This window comes from Opisthocomus hoazin, chromosome 3, assembly GCF_030867145.1.
Source record: "Opisthocomus hoazin isolate bOpiHoa1 chromosome 3, bOpiHoa1.hap1, whole genome shotgun sequence".
Classification (NCBI taxonomy): domain Eukaryota; kingdom Metazoa; phylum Chordata; class Aves; order Opisthocomiformes; family Opisthocomidae; genus Opisthocomus; species Opisthocomus hoazin.
Window position 1 is genome coordinate 92,322,904 of NC_134416.1, and position 19,203 is coordinate 92,342,106.

The following is a 19,203-nucleotide window of genomic DNA, read 5'->3' on the forward strand; positions in this document are numbered from 1 at the left end:
GTGTGTGAAGGTAAATGAAATTTTATTTGTGTATGATGTGAAGTACTGCAGGTTGACAGAGAACATTAGATCATTAATTATTTTAAAAAAATAAATCTTATTTTTGCTTCTGGACCCTTGGGCACTAACTGCAAGCATAATGCAAAGGCTTGCTACTATTTAGTGAAAGTAAAAGGTTAGTGTTCACTTGATTTATTTTAACTGTGAAGATCAATACTTAGATGCAGTTACAGACAGAGCTGAATGCTAAATGAAGTACAAGCTCATGAGGGATCTAACATAGATGTTCCTGCATTATGGAAACGCACTTCTAACATTTTGCCCTAACTTCTGCATTCTTCAGAGCAATATTGTTGAGCATACCAGTGTTAAAGGTCTTGCTTCACCTGGCCTGTGCAATGATTCTATGTCAGTCTTCTGCCTCGTAATTCGAGCCTCTGCTCTCAGTCTGCTAGAACTGAAATTTGGCTGACCACAGCTGAGTTATACAACATGTTTTTGCACATAGGAGATGGACAATTCCCGTATAATCTCGGTTTTGAAGCAGTTATTGAAAGTGTGGAAGACATGCAAGAGAGAGAAGACAATCTAAAACAGAAGGAAACAAATACAAGGTCACAATCATGAGTAGATCTTTTATAAGTATTCTCTCTGAAAGTAAGATAGTTCTATGTGCCTGGTTCGTACCTGTTCTTGTCATTCACAAGAAGGAAATAAAAAGGTATTTCCCATCTAGATGAATTTGAATATGATTTAAAAAAACAAAAAACAATGAACATACAGACTGAAGCTCTCAGTTGGCATAAACTGTCATCCGATCACTGGGAGCTGGCAGATAAGGTACTCAATAGAAGGAGTGTGGGACAGAGTGCAGTAGACAGTCATCCAGGCACTGCGCTTGCACAGAGGATAATCTTGTCTTGATTTCTTTGTTCCCAATAATCTCATGATAGAGATCAACATCAATGTACAGTGGTCTATTTTATTCATGCAAAATCTGCAGATATGAAACTCAAAGGGGAGATCTTTTAACCTGTGGCAGAAACTTCCAAGTGGACTGTTGATAATCCCATCTGCAGAGACAATCAGGGTGAGAGACTGCAGTAAAATGTGATTTTTCTTTTTCATGAATGAGTCACCACATCTCTTTTTGATGGAGCATTTAAGCAAACATTTGAATTCTAGCATGTGATCCCATTGATCTCCCATTTGAAAAACTCTGCATATGTGTTAGTGTTTTACGGAATAATGCTGATGCTATTTGAAAAACAGGTTTTTTTATTTTTCTTTTTGATATTTACCGTCCTATGAACTCTGGCACTGTTTGCAAGTTCTGGCTTTGTAAATACCTGAATACAGCACAAATCTCAAATATGGGCTTTGTATCAGAATACCTGGTGTTCACAGGCTTTGACAGCCATCTGTCTTTCCTCTCTTGTGGCTCTATTTTCTTTGTCAAGTTTCCCCCCCTTCTTTCTCATGTAGTATGGAGTCTTTCCACTCATTGTAACTCAATTTTCAGTGAAAACTTTTCATTTTTTAGGATGCAAAGCATAAATTGTTCATGGCCATACATAAGTACAAAACTGAGGGGGGATAAGCATTTTATAATTCTTTAATCCCACTTTAGTATTCCCAAAAGGATTGACTAGTATATGCTGCTTTTTTTCAGTGTAATGTTTACCTGTTGTGCTCCAAACCCCTCAGATTCCGTCTTCAGGTGAACACTAATCTTAAGGGCAAGGAGAGAAGCAGGGAGGAATGACTATATGGCAGAAAATCAGACTGGACTTACCATGTTGTCCTCTAGATTTGGTGTGCAATAGGAGCCAGGAGGTTTCAAATTTCTCCTGTGCCTGCCAGGGTGGTGATCTCAGGCAAAGCATTTCATTGCTCAACCCTTCTTCTCTTCTACTCCTTTCTGTTTCCTTTATTTTGATTGTGAATTCTTTGGTGAAGAGATGTTGCATATTTATTTCAGAATTGCATATGCATTCAGAGGCAAAGTTTGCCCTGTATCGAAGGTGACTGCTGGGTGTACTGTTCTCCTCCTGCATCTTATTCCTGCCGTGACCTGTAGGCACACTCCTTCAGATGTGCCTGTCTTCTTCCCTTTAAAAGCTCCGATGTGTTTCTTGAATACTTAGATGTTAAGAAGTCTCTACAGCTGGTATGTTAGCTTATTTTCTTTTCTGAAAGTTCCAGAGCTGTTCTACCATTAAACAGGTTAAGAAAGGAATTATGAGCTTCTACTGGATTCCCAGTACTTGCAGAGCCTTGTAAGAAGCTCATATTTTTTACAAAAGAAAACAAACTAACACCCAATGCCTTGGGAATCTTATTCTTTTGAAAAACATAGTCCTTTCAGTGATTTTTAGTCATATTCAGAATTCAAATATAGAAGCACAGAGGCCCTTGTGACTCTATCAAAGAAGACCTTGAGGAAAAGGCTGCTCAGTTTTCAGAAGTTCAGAGGACTCCAGAAAATAGCAGCCTTCTTAAGGTCTGAGGTGAAATTCTTGTTCAGGCCAAGTCAATGAGAGTGTTGCCATGAAGATCTAACAATTAAAAATCACTGTCATCCCTAGTCAGATTTTTTTCCTTGAAGCGGTGTTAGATATACCAACAGAATATACGGTCTAGTACATTGGGAAAACATATTTGCCTATTACATAGATGTATTTTCTTCTTCCCTCTCCTCATTATACCATTCATTTATCTATCTCTGCAGAACAGTGTCATTTCAATACTTTTACAGAACAACGTGAATTTCTCAAATGAAGAGTTCGACTAAACAGATAATTTTTTCCTGTTATGTTTTTGGACTGATTATACCCTCTCTTCTCCATACACTGTTATCTCTGAGAGAGCAAGAGAAGAAAGACACACTTGGCCAGCTGTTTACGCATAACAAATGGTTCCACAGCCAATGGTGACCTGTAGACTAGTGCTACTTTTGACTTTTCCTCAACAGATAGCTTCCCTTCCCCTTCTCCCCCATTTTAGCCTTTGATGTAGGGCATTTGAGATTGGATGGGAAAAAATGAATTGTGAGGTTGTCTGCCATTATTGTAAAATGAAATCTTGGAGAGCTTTATAGGGTCTACCATCAGCTGTTAATGAGGCTTTATTAACTGCGGACTATATAGCATGAAATATTATGGTATAAATAAATGTGGTGCTAGGGCCAAGCTGCCTAATAAACAGCATGATAGAGGAGATCGTGTGCCTAGGGGGTTATAACGTAGAGCCTTTCCCCTCTAAGTCACTATTTTAAATTCACTGTGGGTTGGCAGTGACTGAAGGCCATTATTATCTGGTGGCTCTTAAATCGGTTATGTGAAATAAATTGGAGGTCTCGGTTCATTTCCTTAGGGAAAGATGTCTATGTTCCAGCTGACAGTAATTGTCATCCAAGTTCAAGGCTCAGCACAGCAACTGCACTTGGAAGGAACGTAGCCCCTGAAAGCCTCTTTTGCCTCGTGCTCTGTCCCCTTGTTCAGGACTCTAGAGTATTGCCATACTGTGGTGTGAGAGTCAATATCGTGGGCTCTTGCAGAGGCTCATTCTTTGGATAAGCAAAAAGCTTTGTTTCAGACTGTTACCAGTAACATCCTCTAAGGGCTTCTCTCTATACCCTAGTCTGATAAATTAATGCTATATTTAATAGTACTCTTGATACAAATAGATGAGATAGCTTATGGAAATAGGTATAGCTATGGTGATATAATGAAGAATGAGGTCCTTTATAATTACTAAATTCAGTTACAAGGAATAATAATTTGTTATAAGGTCTTGCTTGGTATTGAGGAAAAAGACAGGAAGTGTGTAAGTCTATTTCTAACTTTTAAATAGATTCTTGTCATCTAGTCTAATTAAATGGCATGCTATTAGTTTTTAATAACCTGGGAAAATGAAATTACAATTGTATAAACCATTGACTAATGATTTCTTCAACAAACCCACCCCAAGAGAATTAAATATATCAACCTACAAGAAAACTAATCTAAATTAAGAAAGGAAGCAAATAGCAAGGTAGACACATGAATGGACTGCTTATTCAAGAATTTAGAAGGAAAATCAATATATTAGAAAGAAAAGGGAGTGTGTCCCTGCCAAACATTGTCATTTCTTCCTTTTCAATACGCTCAATTTTCTAAGTTAATCTTTTTTTTTTATTATTTATTTTCAGGTAGGCTACTGGCAAATAGAAGAATAGAGAGGAGTGGGCTTGCTAACATGTTCCTCTTGAAGCAAAGTAAATGGAAGCAGGTTTAAAACTTTTAGTTTGAAATTTCATTGAGTTTAGAGATTTTAAAAAAATCAGTTTAAACTTTCCTGAATTTGCCTTTGGAGCCTCTTTTTTCTGTTTTATGGGGAATAAGGCTACATTAAAATTATCATGTAACAGAAATTAGTAGATTGCTTGTGCCATTTAAAAAATAAAAAAGGCAAGAAAAACAACAAAAGATGTGCAGAATTATTAATGAAAATTACATACACCACTCTGGGAACGGGAAGTAGAAATAGCCACATAATGTCCCAATGACAAGACTGGGGTGTAATAGTACTTTGATGAATTTTAGATATCATAAGTATATGGAGAAGTAGAGCAAGATTATGATGGGATTTTTCCTGTGCTCTCATTCTTTAACAAGCCTTGAGTTATAAAATGCAAAGCAAGCCCCAAAGGTATCAAGTTCTGCTGGACTTCAGGATTGGTTAGGTTATACCGTGCGAATGTTGTCAATTAATTTCAAAACAGGACAGCGAACACTTACTAGGTAAAGAAAATCATGGAATCATAGAATAGTTTGGGTTGGAGGGGACCTTTAGAGGTCATCTTGCCCAACCACCTGCAGTGACCAGCAACATCTTCAACTAGATCAGGTTACTCAGAGCCCTGTCCAGCCGGGCCTTGAATGTTCCTCGTGATGGGGCATCGACAGCCTCTCTGGGCAACTGGTTCCCGTGTCTCACCACCCTCATTGTAAAAAAATTTCTTCATTATATGCAGTCTAAATCTACCCTCTTTTAGTTTATAACTATTACTCCTTGTCCTATTGCAACAGAATCATAGGTTGGAAACGACCTTTAAGATCATCAAGTCCAACCATCAGGCCCTGCTCAAAACTCTGTCCCCAACTTTCCTGCAGGCCCCCTTCAGGTACTGGAAGGTTTCCCCAAGCCTTCCCTTCTCCAGGCTGAACAGCCCCAACTCTCTCAGCCTTTCCTTACAGCAGAGGTACTCCATGCCTCTGATTGGTTTTGTCACCCTCCTCTGCCCCCGCTCCAACAGCTCCATGCCTCTCCTGTGCTGAGGGCTCCAGAGCTGGATGCAGGACTCAAGGTGGGGTCCCACCAAAGCAGAGCAGAGGGGCAGAATCCCCTCCCTTGACCTGCTGGACACACTGCTTTTGATGCGGCCCAGGATACGGTTGGTGGTCTGGGCTATGAGCACACACTGCTGGGTCATGTTTGGGTTTTCATCCACCAGAACCCTCAAGTGCTTCTCTGCAGGGCTAATCCACCAGCCGTGCTCTGCAAAAACAAAACAAGGTGCATCAACCTGCGAAATAAAAGCAAGGTGAATCAACCAACTTCCTCCAGTAAAAATACCCACAAATCCCTCCAAACATCTGACCTTTCTTACTTGGAGGGGAATTAGGCTGTTTGCTTTTATTCATTTATTTATTTATTTCTCCCTCTTCTTTGAAATCAAGACTATAGACCTGCGCACAAGACTTCAGCTGGGACTTAATTAGGGGAGTTTGGCCTCGGAAATGACAGTCTCAATACTATCACATTGCTATGCCACAGCCTTTACTTCTGTTTCTGCTGTGAATATAATTAATACACTGCACCTAGTCTTAACAGTGGCAGTAACTCTTGTGCAGAGCCATTATTGCTTCATGGCCCAAGGAGAACACTTGTGCGTTTCTGGGCTTAGTGTCATCTGTCAGGCAGTTTGGCCTTGTCTGTGTGAAGGGGCATTATGCAGTCAGTGAAGGCAGTTTTTTCCATATGTCTTGTGGGGAAAGTGATCTTTTTTCAGAAATATGTTAGATGCATAGACTCTTTTTCAGCACTCTATGGCTCTTTCTCTGTCCCCGCGTATTAACTGACATCCCATTATGGCATCCCTGGTTTCTGCAGAGGCCACAGGGAAACTCTTATTATGTGTCATAGGCTACATTTTCTTCATTTGGAATGGAAAAGGCAGAATATTTTCTTCCTGATGTGGAGCAGCAGCAACTGTGGATCACCTGCCAAGCTGCAGTAAACGGTGGTGTGGCAAGGTCTGGGATACTAATAGAAGAGCATTCTCTGGGTACCACTTGGACCTCCTCAGCAGTAAATTAGCCATGAGGCTCCGGGCCTCATTCCCTGATTTGTCACTCACCAGAGGTACAGGGAGGACATGTATGTAACCTTCCCCGATCTCCCCTGATGCAGTGGCAGTAGCTGCCTTGCAGTACAGATCTTGCAGCAAGGAGGGACTGCTCACCAGGCTGGCACAGTTGTGTAAGCGTGTGGTTGGTTAGTTGGTTGCTTTTTTGTCACTTCCGGGCAAAGATGTTTCAAGCCTCTGGCTTTGGAAAGCTTTGCAACAACAAGTAAGCCCAGGAGCCACCACTGCAGGTGTGAGGGAGGCCTGGCAGAAGGTTTCATTGGCAGTGTATACATTTTTGAGGTAACTGAAACCGATTCCTGCCATACAAAGGGTGGGTTGTTGTGGCCTGAGGGAGAACAGGAGTTTCTTTAGCTTTAAAGACTATGGTTGGTGTAGAAAGAGCTGGGCTCTGAGAAGTAATGGGTGAGTACTTGGACAGCATGTGTCTGCCAACAATGGAGACATGTTTAGAAGAAAAATGGAAGAAACTCTCTTCATTTAGCTTGATATCTTCTCTACTTCTCCCACTGTCCCACATTCCCACAGAGAGCAGGATTAGCAAGTAACCAAGGATTTTTCAGGCTAAAATGAGGTGTAGTTGTGGACAACCACCTTCTTCCCAGCTATCCTCACAGCCCAGGTGTGAAGCAATGGTGAAAGGAAGATAGATGCACGTGCATGCACAAGGTAAAAGCTGTGGTAGTGTTTCTGTCCCACTTTAATAAAGAGAGTGTTGCTGCCTTACACTCTTAAATGCAAGTTCATAAATTGTGCATAAAATTACAGCATTTGTATGTAAAGTTGTGAGAAAGTAAAGTATGTACGGCTGGAATAACTGCCAGGATACCCTGGTGATAGGCACAATGCGTAAGTATAGACAGAAGTTGGCTGAAGTTCATAGGCAAAGTAGTCTATTACTTCTGTCAGCCTTTAATAGGACAACCTTGTAATTCTTTCCCATGTATTTCTTCTATGCTGATGCACCAAAAACTAGTCCTGAAAATAACTAGGATTTTTGGTAGAGACTATATGGTCTACATATAAAACTAAAATAAGTCTCATTACTCACACAGACCAAAATATTTGTCTTCTTTTACAGATTTATTCTGCTGTGGTTCTTGAAATACCTGAGAAGTAGGAATGGCCTTTGAGCTTTATCATGTGGTAAGGCAATACTTTCTTTTTCTCCTTATTTTTCAGGTGGTTTCTGGTGGAGTCGTGTAAGTATATGGCCCTTTGTGGCTCAGCAGAGCAGCACTGGTCAATTCCTAAGGCACATATGCTCAATTGCTGCAAACTATAGGAAGTTTTATTCAAAACAATTAGCATTATCTTGAAGCAAAGCAGTATTGCACCAACTTGTGTTGTTCTTTCTCTCAGTTAATTGGAACATATAAAATCTGATTTTTCCTTTTGGGATGTGGTGTATTCTTTTTCCCCAAACCCACCACATGATGAAGAACCCCAAGATAGTGTTTTCAAAACTAGTAGTTAAGAAACCAAAGTAGTTTCTCCATATCTCTGTGAACTAGAAGTAAGGTGTGATTTCTGCAGGTCCATACCACAATGACTGATATGTCCAGGTGCGTGCAAGTCAAGGAGGTGACACTTCCACCAAGCAACCAAATTTGAGACTAAGATACCCTCATAGATTTTTACTCATTGGCTTCTAGAAGGTATCATTTGATGGAGGTGAAATGGTGTTCATATTTCTTTGTCACTGTACATTCCCTTTACCACATACATGTAAACCATATTAAAAAGTTTTCTCCATGTTCTCATATTTAAATGTGTATGTCATATGTTTGCACTGCTAAGTCCTTTTTAAAATAGCTTGATCTGCTCATGTAGTTCCATATTTATGTTTAATAGTCAGTTTCTTTATGTGTTCTGCATCAACTATTCTCTAAATGAATGACTTTAACAGTACTAGGACTACACTAACCTGGAAAATTGCTTTTGAGATGAAAGGGGAAAAAATGGTCTGTAGATTAGTCTTCTGCCATCTCTGGTCAAAACAGAATCTTGCTGAGTGACTTTAAAGAAGAAATGAGCAAGGCAGAGACCTTGACAAGTAAGCTTTCAGAGACAGTCCAGCTGTAATGCCTCTTCTACTCCATTAATAACTTTCCAAGATTATTTACTCATGTATTTTTCCTGGTATAACTGCGCAATAGCTTTCCGCCTCCTGTTAAGCCTGGATCAAAGCAGATTGTTGGAAAATGGCTAAATTATTAGCTTTCGTGTCTAGCAACATTTGGCTGAAAATATGTGGTCAGACTGCTGGTTTTGTGCTTTAATATAGCCCTGGAAAGAGCAAGGATTTTTTTCTCAGCTGAAGCACAGGATTTCAGAGGTCTTGTCAAGACTGCGCACTTTGACGAATGTCATTGTAACCAGGTTTTTATATCACTTATCATCAGTGTCATATCCAAGTACTTGCATGTTAGGATTTTGGCTGTAGTGCTGATCACATGAAATAGCCTCTACTACTAAGAATGTGACAGTCTTTTTCTTTGGATGAATGTATCAAATTCATAAATCACCATGAATTTAGATTGGAATGACAATAGTGGTTGCTTCCACTTCCTATTAGTAGCTTATATTCCTCCTGTAGTTTACATCCTACCTTGCATTCCTTGTGTATTGCAGGAAAAGCATATTTGCATTAGAATTTGGTGAATCAAATACATCCAGTCCGCCTAATTGTCTATTAAATATAATATATGCTCCCTTTTGTAAGCTGTCTTCTCTGTTCCATTTTTATTTTAATCAAGCATCAATTTAGATTAAGAAAATTAGAAGCCACACTGCATGTTCTACAGATTCACAGGTTATCGTGTAAACTTTTCAGATTCCAAATATGTGCAATATTAGTGCACTGCTGTGGTAACTTACTTACCAGTCATATGTTGGCCGTCTGCATACTATAAAATCAAACTTCTTTTGATTTGCCATAAATCATGCTTTAGACTTTTCACCTCTGTAGTATGGATGGTGAATGACGCAGATACGCATCTAGGCATTCTTTGTGCTGACAGAGGCATTTTTTTGCAATTTAGAAGGAGGTGTAGTTATTAGTTAATAAGAGTTTAAAACCTTGTTGTTGTTTCATTGTTCAGCTCTTCACCTTGGAAGAAGGACAGATTTTCTGTGCTAAATGAGAATGGAAGTACTGCATCAGTTCAGATTAAACAGTAGCTGCACGTGAGACAAAACTGTGGTGTCAGGGAGCAGAGTTTCAACATAGTAAGCAGAGAGCTGCTGGAAAATCTACAGCGTAAATGCAGATAGAGATATAACCAGCAATATGGAAGGTTCCACTGAGCCCTACAGAGTCTTGTCTTGCTGCCCCTATAGAGAACGCATCTCCGAGATGTCTCTGTAGTTTGGAGGAACATCTTCCCTCATCAACTGCTGCACCAAAATGATGGGTGCACAGCTGCCCCTGCAGCCCAGCATCCTTCCATCAGAAAGCATTAGGGTCACAACAAAGGATACTCTTGGCTTTTGATGACTTTGTCATTGTAAAAGATGCTTTGCATCTGAGTCCTTCTCGCCAGTGGGGACTTCTTGTCTGTAATGAACTTGGGGATTGACATCATTGCTCTCAAATGCATTAGGGATTCTGAGCTCAGCTGAGGACTTTTTTTAAAAAAACTTTTCCCCCTCTCCAACTAATTGTCTCAAGCCAAAGCTGGCTCCATGTCTGCTACTTATTGGAGCTCTTCCCAGGCCACCTCATGTTCTTCATAGAGGAGTATGTTTGTTAACTTGAAAAATACATATGAAGATAGCTAATATTTCTCCTCTGTCCCCTGTCTTCCTTCACAGTTTTGTACCCTCTGTTTAGTTTACAGCTAACTAAAATAGTACAGAGAGGATCCCCCTGTTCTTGCTTTCCAGTGAAATGATAGAGTGTTTCTTTTACCTGTGTCTACTTTCTGGCTGCACTCCACTGCATCCCACTCCTTTAGTTTGTGCCAGCTATCTCCCCTCATTTCTGAAGCTCATCTGTTTTGATTTGTATGTTTTTCCAGGAGAAAAGGGTCTCAGAAGGTGGAGGCTGAAGACAGGTATGTAGAATAGATTCAGTCCCCAGTATGGCTGTAGAGAGGGTCCAGGGAGCAGCTTGTGGGTGGAGAACTGAGAATGATATTTTGGCTGCTCTGATTTGTTTTTATCAAGCAGCTCGCCCTGTTCCTGAACTTGCATATATAGAAAAATAGTCCTGGACATTAGTTCTTGGATTATAAAGGTTTGCCTGTGAAGGCTAAGAGAGGTATAAACTTAAAGTACCTTAGGTAAACCGTGTTACAGCCCTGTGAAGCCACATATTTAGAAAAAAAAGCGGCCTAGCTTAATTTTGCTTAATTTGTTTCTGCAACAAATTCAACTAAACCAAATTCAGGTTGCATTTATTCTAGGTTTTTAATGTGGTTCAACTAATCCACTTGAAAGGATAATTCAGATTAATTTTCCCAAGTGTGCATGTGGATGAGCCATGACACACAGCACCGTGCAGTTATCAGGAGACCTAAACTTATAGTTATGGTAATGAACAAGTGACTACATACAGAAAAATGAGCAATTAATCAACAACAGTAGAAGCACTGAGGAAATCAGAATCAGATGAGGCAGGGGAAGGGTTGTGAAGTGTGTTTTGCTGGGCAAATCTCCCACATGATAGCCTTTCTCACAACCTAGCGAGACCATCAGAGACTGATGACTGACAAGCTATTTGCTTGCTGGAAGGTGGCTCAGCTGAGAAAAGACCTAAGAAAGGAAGGGTCTGGGGGCAGATTGGAATCTTAGTTGTGATTGGGGGAAATTGCGTTGCACAGGAGAAGTAATCAAAATTCAGAGGCTGATCCATAGTCTGGGTATGCTGTTGGCACTTTCTGGGGGAAGAAAGTAGTTTGCAGGGTTTTTTAATTGAGTATTTCAGAATTCACCACTCCCCTTCATCCTTTCAAGCTGGGGTGTAAAGAAGACCTCAGCAACACCACTTTTTTTTGAAACACAGTTCTTGTGCTTTCAGCTAAAGGTACTGAAAATAAATATCTAATTTGTGGATTATAAAAATATATCTTGATTTTTGTTGTACGAAGAAATAGAAAATGATGTATTTCGATACTGAAGATTTGCTTCAGTTCTGACGTGATCACTTCCCTAAAGTACTGTTTTACCAACTACTACAATTACTCTGGAACAAGACTCATTTAGGCACAGGTAGGCACGCCTGGAAGATGTACCTGTCATTTTGTAAGAAGCTACCAATATGGCCTATCAGAGAAGTATGATATTCACATTGCTATTTTTTCTCATATTTCTGGTAAGTTTTCCTCTCATCTGCTATCTGAGATACCCTAACAGGAGAAGAGGAATGTTTATGGGGCTTTAGTTGTTAGAGAACCAGCAGGAGATGTACTTGCAGTTAATTTTAGAGAGGTGACCAGGATATCTTACCTTGTATTCTTCGTTTATACTAAGTGAACTTTTGCACAGCAATCTATATGATGGATTTTTTTTTTTTCTCTCAGAGTATATTGTACAAATTCTGTTTCTCTTGGAGTTTTGTTTTTCTAACAAAGGATAAATGACAGAGGAATAGAAGGTTTGCCAAACCTGTTCTGACAGCATCCTTGGAAGCTGCCTTCTGGGGAAAGACAGGGGTATTGAAGACACATCTGACAGTGGGGTCTTTTGTTGTAGTTCAGCAGAAGGCCACTTCTTGCAGTACAAGTCCACTCGCTTATCATTTTTGCTGTATTGAAATGGCTTTTAGTTTGCAGAGGTTTTCTGAGTGGGTGTAAAGTTCTACTTCCTAATAACTCATGGCAATAAATAAAATAGATAGAAAATCAAGAGTTAAGCCTGCTTCCAGCTAATGTGTAGCTGTTGGTACATCTTAGAAGCTGGATAATAAGCAGAGTATGCTTTCCCTGGAGCCATATGCAGAACAATGTAAGAAGACAAGACAAAGCTATGTGCATATGTAATGCTAAAAATATCAAGTTAGAGTCCTCAGGCTTTAGGTCAGTTGTTCGGTAGCAGTTACAAGGAAACCTCTCCCCACCCCCTGCCCCATATTCTGTACGGATGTGTTCTTCTACACCTACAGAACAATGTGATGCCATGCCTTTCAGTTAGGCCTTATAAATCAAAGTTAATTGCCTTTCTCCAAGCAGGTGAAGTATTCTCTGTAAAGAATATACTCACAGACAAAGTTATAGAGCCCACCTTCCGTAATTAAACAGCAAAAAAGACCAACACAGAAATGAAATGAAGTATGGAGGAGTTAGAATGTCCTCCTCCTTGATGTAAACACTTTTTTTTTTATTCAGAAGAGGAATAAATTCCAAGAAGGGGGAAAAAGCTCAAGCACTAGGCTAATAGTATTAACCCCCCAGCTTTTGACCATTTCTCCATGCAGCAAAAATCTCTGTTCTTCCCTGTTGGAGTAAATAGCTGCATTTTTTTTTCCTCTACAGACTAGAGATGGTGAACTGAAACAGCCGTAATGAGTGGCAGTCAAAACGAAAGGCATTTACAAAAGATAATTATTGCTTAGATTATGAATATCAAATTTCTATTGACATGAAAAAATTACATCTTACAGAGATATTATAAGCATTGTCATTCACAATGAAGCAGGACAGAAAAGATTTTACTCTCAGCTGCCTGTGGAATCAAATCACATGAGACATTCTTTCTTCAGAGAAATGAGAAGCTGAAAGTTAGAAGAATGCAGATTTCTGTGCACAAATACCGTCGTTTCCCTTCCTCAGATGTGTTGCAATACTAGCATGGAGAACTGCAATATAGGAACCAGAGATGGGAAATCTAAAGTTCTCTGGGTGCTGAAAGAATTTCCAGTTCCCCACGCACATGTTATCTGTCAGCCTCGTTTCGTTAAGAACATTGCTGCCAGGTAAGTGTGTTGGAAACTTCCAAAATACTTCCTTCAACAAGATATTGAAGACCTAGATCTGAAATAGCATTTCTACTTCAAATGACAGCAACAATGGCAACATCAAAGTCGTAAGGAGTGAGGAGGAAAAAGATACAGATGCATACCCTTACAGTTTGGGTAAAAATAACGAAAGTATGATTCATATAATACGTCTTCTATATATGATATTCTGACATTCCTTTTTGTGTGGAAAATAAAAATAATGCATTTCCCCTGTCCTAGTTTTGCTTAAGTCCTGCTATTAATGCTTACATACACACCAAAATTTATCTATACAGTTGTTTTTAAAGGCTGTCACTGAGGAAAAAAAAATGCTGAATGTTGTCATCCATAGCAATCACGCACGAAGTTTGTCATAAAGCTTACATCCTCTCTTTGTCTAAGGCAGCATTCTTTGTGTGCTGTGATCTGTAAGACATTAAACTTGAGCGCGATGTGAAGAAAAACATTTATAGGCTCATATATAACCAGTAGTTAAAAATAGAGAAAGTAATAATTGATCATTCAAAGCAGAGACCAGTTTTGCTTAGGAATGGGAAGCAACATGAAAATACTGCTAGTTTTGGTTTCGGCTGCCGCCGGCAACAAAAGCGTCACGCGGCCACCCCTCTCCCTGCCGGCGTGCAGAGGAGAATGAAAAGAAAGAGGCAGAAACTGGTGGGTCGGGATAAGGGCAGTTTAACAGAACAGCAAACAGAGGGAAACAGGAACAACAATGATACAAATAAGGAGAAAACACAACAACGAACCGTAAGACCCAGACAGCTGCTCTCCCGAACAGGACCGGCGCCGCGTCCCCCCAAGCCGCGAGTGAGTTCCCGCTGCGCCGCCCCCCCCACAGGAACCCAGCGTGACGGCACATGGTATGGAATACCGGGCTCTGTTTGGCCAGGTGGGGTCAGCCCCCACCCCCTTGCTGTGCCCCTTCCTGGAGTCCGGTGAAAATTAACCCTGTCCTGGCCAAACCCAGGACATTATCCACCCCTTATTCCATACCATCTACGTCGTGCCCAGGTCCCACATTGTCCAGTTGATCACCACCACTTCTCCTGTCTCCAGATATCATTCTCTTAGTCTATGGATCATCACTCTAAAGTGTCCGTTGAGTTCATTTAATCCATGACTTCGGGCTCCATCTGTCGTAATGGTCTTCCGTGGCAGGAGAGGTGATGTGTGGTGATGGGCGGTCACTTGCTGCATCCAGAGCTCACGGCTGATGTATCTGGTGTGGCCCGTGCCCACAGTCTGCAGGAGATGTTGATCTTGATGAAGTTGCTGGATGCCAGTTGTTGAAAAACAGGTCCAGTTCCATCATCGCTGTGCTCTGCTAGGTTTTCATCGAAAAAGTCCATCCTTCTTAAATCTGGATGATTCTTACTATGCCACTACTGGTATAACATAAAACAATTATAACAGTGATAACAGACAGTGACAGGGTTATTTAACAATTAACTTTATACAACTTATTTATGGACTATTCTCACCCAAAATTAAATCCTCATGAGGTACACATCGGACTTCCCCATCCTTCCGCATTACCCACCAGGTACACCCAGGTCCTTGAGCAAAAGCAATCCCGCAGATGGGCTTGCTTTTGCCCGAGGCAGGACTAACCCAAACTGTCTTCCCTAACATGTTCCGCATGTGCACTACAGGGACTTTATCCCCTTCTTCGGGGCGCTGAGGTTTTGACTGGGCAGGACCAGCCCGGTTGGTGGACCCTCTGGTGTTAACCAACCAGGTAGCCTTTGCTAAATGAGTATCCCAGTTTTTGAAAGTCCCACCCCCCATTGCCCTCAAAGTGGTTTTTAGCAGCCCATTGTACCGCTTGATCTTTCCAGAGGCTGGTGCATGGTAGGGGATGTGATACACCCACTCAATACCGTGTTCTTTGGCCCAGGTGTCTATGAGGCTGTTGCGAAAGTGAGTCCCGTTGTCCGACTCAATTCTTTCGGGAGTGCCATGTCTCCACAGGACTTGTTTTTCCAGGCCCAGGATGGTATTCTGGGCAGTGGCATGGGGCACAGGGTAGGTTTCCAGCCATCCGGTTGTGGCCTCCATAATTGTGAGTACATAGCGCTTGCCTTGGCGGGTTTGTGGCAGTGTGATGTAGTCAATCTGCCAAGCCTCCCCATATTTATATTTTAGCCATCGTCCTCCAGACCACTGAGGCTTTACCCGCTTGGCTTGCTTGATTGCAGCACATGTTTCACATTCATGGATAACATGTGCGATAGTGTCCATGGTCAAGTCCACCCGTCGGTCACGAGCCCATCTGTATGTTGCGTCTCTTCCTTGGTGGCCCGAGGTGTCATGGTCCCATCGAGCTATAAACAGTTCACCCTTATGTTGCCAGTCCAGATCCACCTGAGCCACTTCAGTCTTAGCAGCCTGATCTACCTGGTGTTTGTTTTGATGTTCTTCAGTGGCCCGACTCTTAGGCACATGGGCGTCCACGTGACAGACTTTTACAACCAACTGCTCCAGCCGGGCAGCAATATCTTGCCACAATGGGGCAGCCCAGATAGGTTTGCCTCTGCGCTGCCAGTTGTTCTTCATACATTGCTGCAGCCACCCCCACAAGGCATTGGCCACCATCCAGGAGTCGGTGTAAAGATAGAGCACTGGCCACTTCTCTCGACTGGCAACGTCTAAAGCCAGCTGGATGGCTTTCACCTCTGCAAACTGGCTGGACTCACCTTCTCCCTCGGCAGTTTCCGCGACTTGCCATGTAGGGCTCCATACAGCAGCCTTCCACCTCCACTGCTTCCCCACAATGCGACAGGACCCATCCGTGAACAGGGCATACTGTTTCTTATCTTCTGTCAGCTGGTTATACAGTGGGGCCTCTTCAGCACATGTCACCTCCTCCTCTGGCGATGCTCCAAAATCTTTGCCTTCTGGCCAGTCCATGATTACCTCCAGAATTCCTGGGCAAATGGGGTTTCCCATTCCGGCCCGCTGGGTGATCAGCGCGACCCGCTTACTCCACATAGCATCGGTGGCATGATGCGTAGAGGGGACCCTCTCTTTGAACATCCAGCCCAGGACCGGCAATCGTGGTGCTAGGAGGAGCTGTGGTTCAGTGCCCACCACTTCTGAAGCAACTTGAATGCCTTTATATGCTGCCAGAAGCTCTTTTTCAGTGGGAGTATAGCGGGCCTCGGATCCTTTGTATCCCCGGCTCCAGAACCCCAGGGCTTGACCTCGAGTCTCCCCTGGTGCTTTCTGCCAGAGACTCCAGCTTGGGCCATTCTCCCCGGCTGTGGTGTAGAGCACGTTTTTAACATCTTGCCCTGACCGGACTGGACCAAGGGCTACGGCATGAACTATCTCCCGTTTAATTTGTTCAAATGCCTGTCGTTGCTCAGGGCCCCATTCAAAATCGTTCTTCTTCCGGGTCACGTGGTACAGAGGACTTACAATCTGGCTGTAATTTGGGATGTGCATCCTCCAAAAACCCACAACACCCAGGAAGGCCTGTGCTTCCTTCTTGCTGGTTGGTGGAGACATAGCTGCTATTTTGTTGATGACATCCATTGCGATTTGACGGCGCCCATCCTGCCATTTTATTCCCAAAAACTGGATGTCTTGCGCAGGTCCCTTACTTCGCTTAATGGCAAAACCGGCTTTCAGAAGGATCTGAACTATTTTCTCCCCTTTCTCAAAAACCTCCTCCGCTGTGTCGCCCCATATAACGATGTCGTCGATGTACTGCAGATGTTCTGGAGCTTCACCCATTTCCAGTGCAGTCTGGATTAGTCCATGGCAAATGGTGGGACTGTGTTTCCACCCCTGGGGCAGTCGATTCCAGGTGTACTGGATGCCCCTCCAGGTGAAAGCAAACTGTGGCCTGCACTCTGCTGCCAAAGGGATGGAGAAGAATGCGTTAGCAATGTCAATTGTAGCATACCACTTGGCTGCCTTTGACTCCAGCTGATAATGAAGTTCCTGCATGTCTGGCACGGCAGCACTCAGCGGTGGTGTGACTTCATTCAGGCCACAGTAGTCTATTGTCAGTCTCCACTCTCCAGTAGACTTTCTCACTGGCCATATGGGACTATTAAAGAATGAGCGAGTTTTGCTGATCACTCCTTGACTCTCCAGCTGGCGGATCAGCTGATGAATGGGGAGAAGGGAGTCTCGGTTGGTACAATACTGTCGCCCGTGCACCGTTGTGGTCACGATTGGCACCTGTTGTTCTTCAACCCTCAGCAACCCCACAACGGAAGGATCCTCTGAGAGACCAGGCAAAATGGACAGCTGTTTAATTTCTTCCGTCTCCACAGCAGCTATGCCAAAAGCCCACCAATACCCCTTTGGGTCCTTGAAGTACCCTCTCCTAAGACAGTCTATCCCAAGGATGCACGGAGTCTCGGGGCCAGTTACAATGGGGTGCTTCTGCCAGTCCTGCCCAGTGAGGCTCGCTTCAGCCTCCCGTACACTCAGCTCTTGGGACCTCCCTGTCACTCCCGAAATGCAAATGGACTCTGACCCTTTGAACTCTGATGGCATTAAAGTACACTGTGCACCAGTGTCCACTAGAGCTTTATACTCTTGTGGATCTGACGTGCCAGGCCACCGAATCCACACCGTCCAAGAAACCTGGTTATCCCTTTCCTCCACCTGGCTGGAGGCAGGGCCCGTCTAATCCTGGTCAGAGAAATTGCTGCTCACCTGCTGTAAGAATGACTTGGAGGTCCCCTCCAGAGGATCGGAATCAAGATCAAACTGCCTACCTGGTCTGGAGAGCTGGCTGCTGGAAACTGGAGCGGCATTTTTCCTAACAGAATCCCCTTTTGTGATTGTTTTACCTCGCAACTCACGCACTCGTGCCTCTAGACTTGAGGTGGGTTTTCCATCCCACTTCCTCATGTCCTCTCCGTGGTCACGCAGGGAGAACCACAGGGTGCCCCAGGGTCTATAGTCTCTGTATTCCCTCTCCTGAGCAGAGAAACGCTTGCCCCTAATAGCTCAGACACTGGCCCATACAGGTGGGAGTAGGATGTATTCTGTTTCATTTGCCGGACCTCCCGGGCCAGTTTGTCCACAGCTGAGACAAGGGAGGAAGAGAGACTTTCCTCATATTGGCGGAGTCTGACAGCCACCTCATCCACTGTTGGTGCCTCTTCACCTTTCCAGTTTACAACTGCCAGTGAGTTGGCATATGAGGAGGGTGCGCTCCGCACAAACTTCCTCCACATGGATTGTGAGCACTGGAGTCCATCTGGGTCTGTGGGTACCTGCTCATCGTCTGTGTCACAGTAAACCAGCTCCCGTACAGCTAATTCCCTCAAGTACTGAATACCCCTTTCCACATTGGTCCACTTGCCAGGATAGCATACAAAATTGTCACTGAAGGGGTATCTCTCCCTCACGCCTGACAGAAGTCTCCTCCAGAGGCTGAGGACTTGTTCCTTTTTCCCAATGGCCTTGTCAATGCCCCCATCCCTGGCCAGGGATCCCAGCTGCTTGGCTTCCTTGCCCTCTAATTCCAAGCTGCTGGCCCTGTTATCCCAGCACCGCAGCAGCCAGGTGACAATGTGCTTGCCTGGGTGGCGGCTGAAATCTTTCTGCATGTCTCGCAGCTCGCCCAGGGACAGGGACCGGGTGATGATCTCTGTCTCTATCTCCCGTTATGACCCTGGCTCATCATCATCCCTCCCGGAGCCGTCTGCTCTCTTTGCATCTTTCTTTAGTTTTATAGGGGCGACTGCTACCGGCACGGGTTTGTCATTGGGCTCAGTCACTGTGCCTATGGCTGGGGCTGGAGCAGCTGCCGTGCCCGCCTGGGGAACTGGGACCACACCAGTGGCAGCAGCAGCGGTGGTGC

General features: G+C 43.3%; 1 long non-coding RNA gene across 1 annotated transcript in view; it reads left to right on the forward strand.

The window, feature by feature from the left end:
• The window catches only part of LOC142360765 (uncharacterized), a 169,088-nt gene that overhangs the window by 135,885 nt on the left and 14,000 nt on the right, over positions 1-19,203 (forward strand). The window contains exon 2 of the long non-coding RNA XR_012763342.1: positions 7,494-7,558. This is a non-coding gene — a long non-coding RNA (uncharacterized LOC142360765). The remainder of the gene's footprint in view (positions 1-7,493; positions 7,559-19,203) is intronic.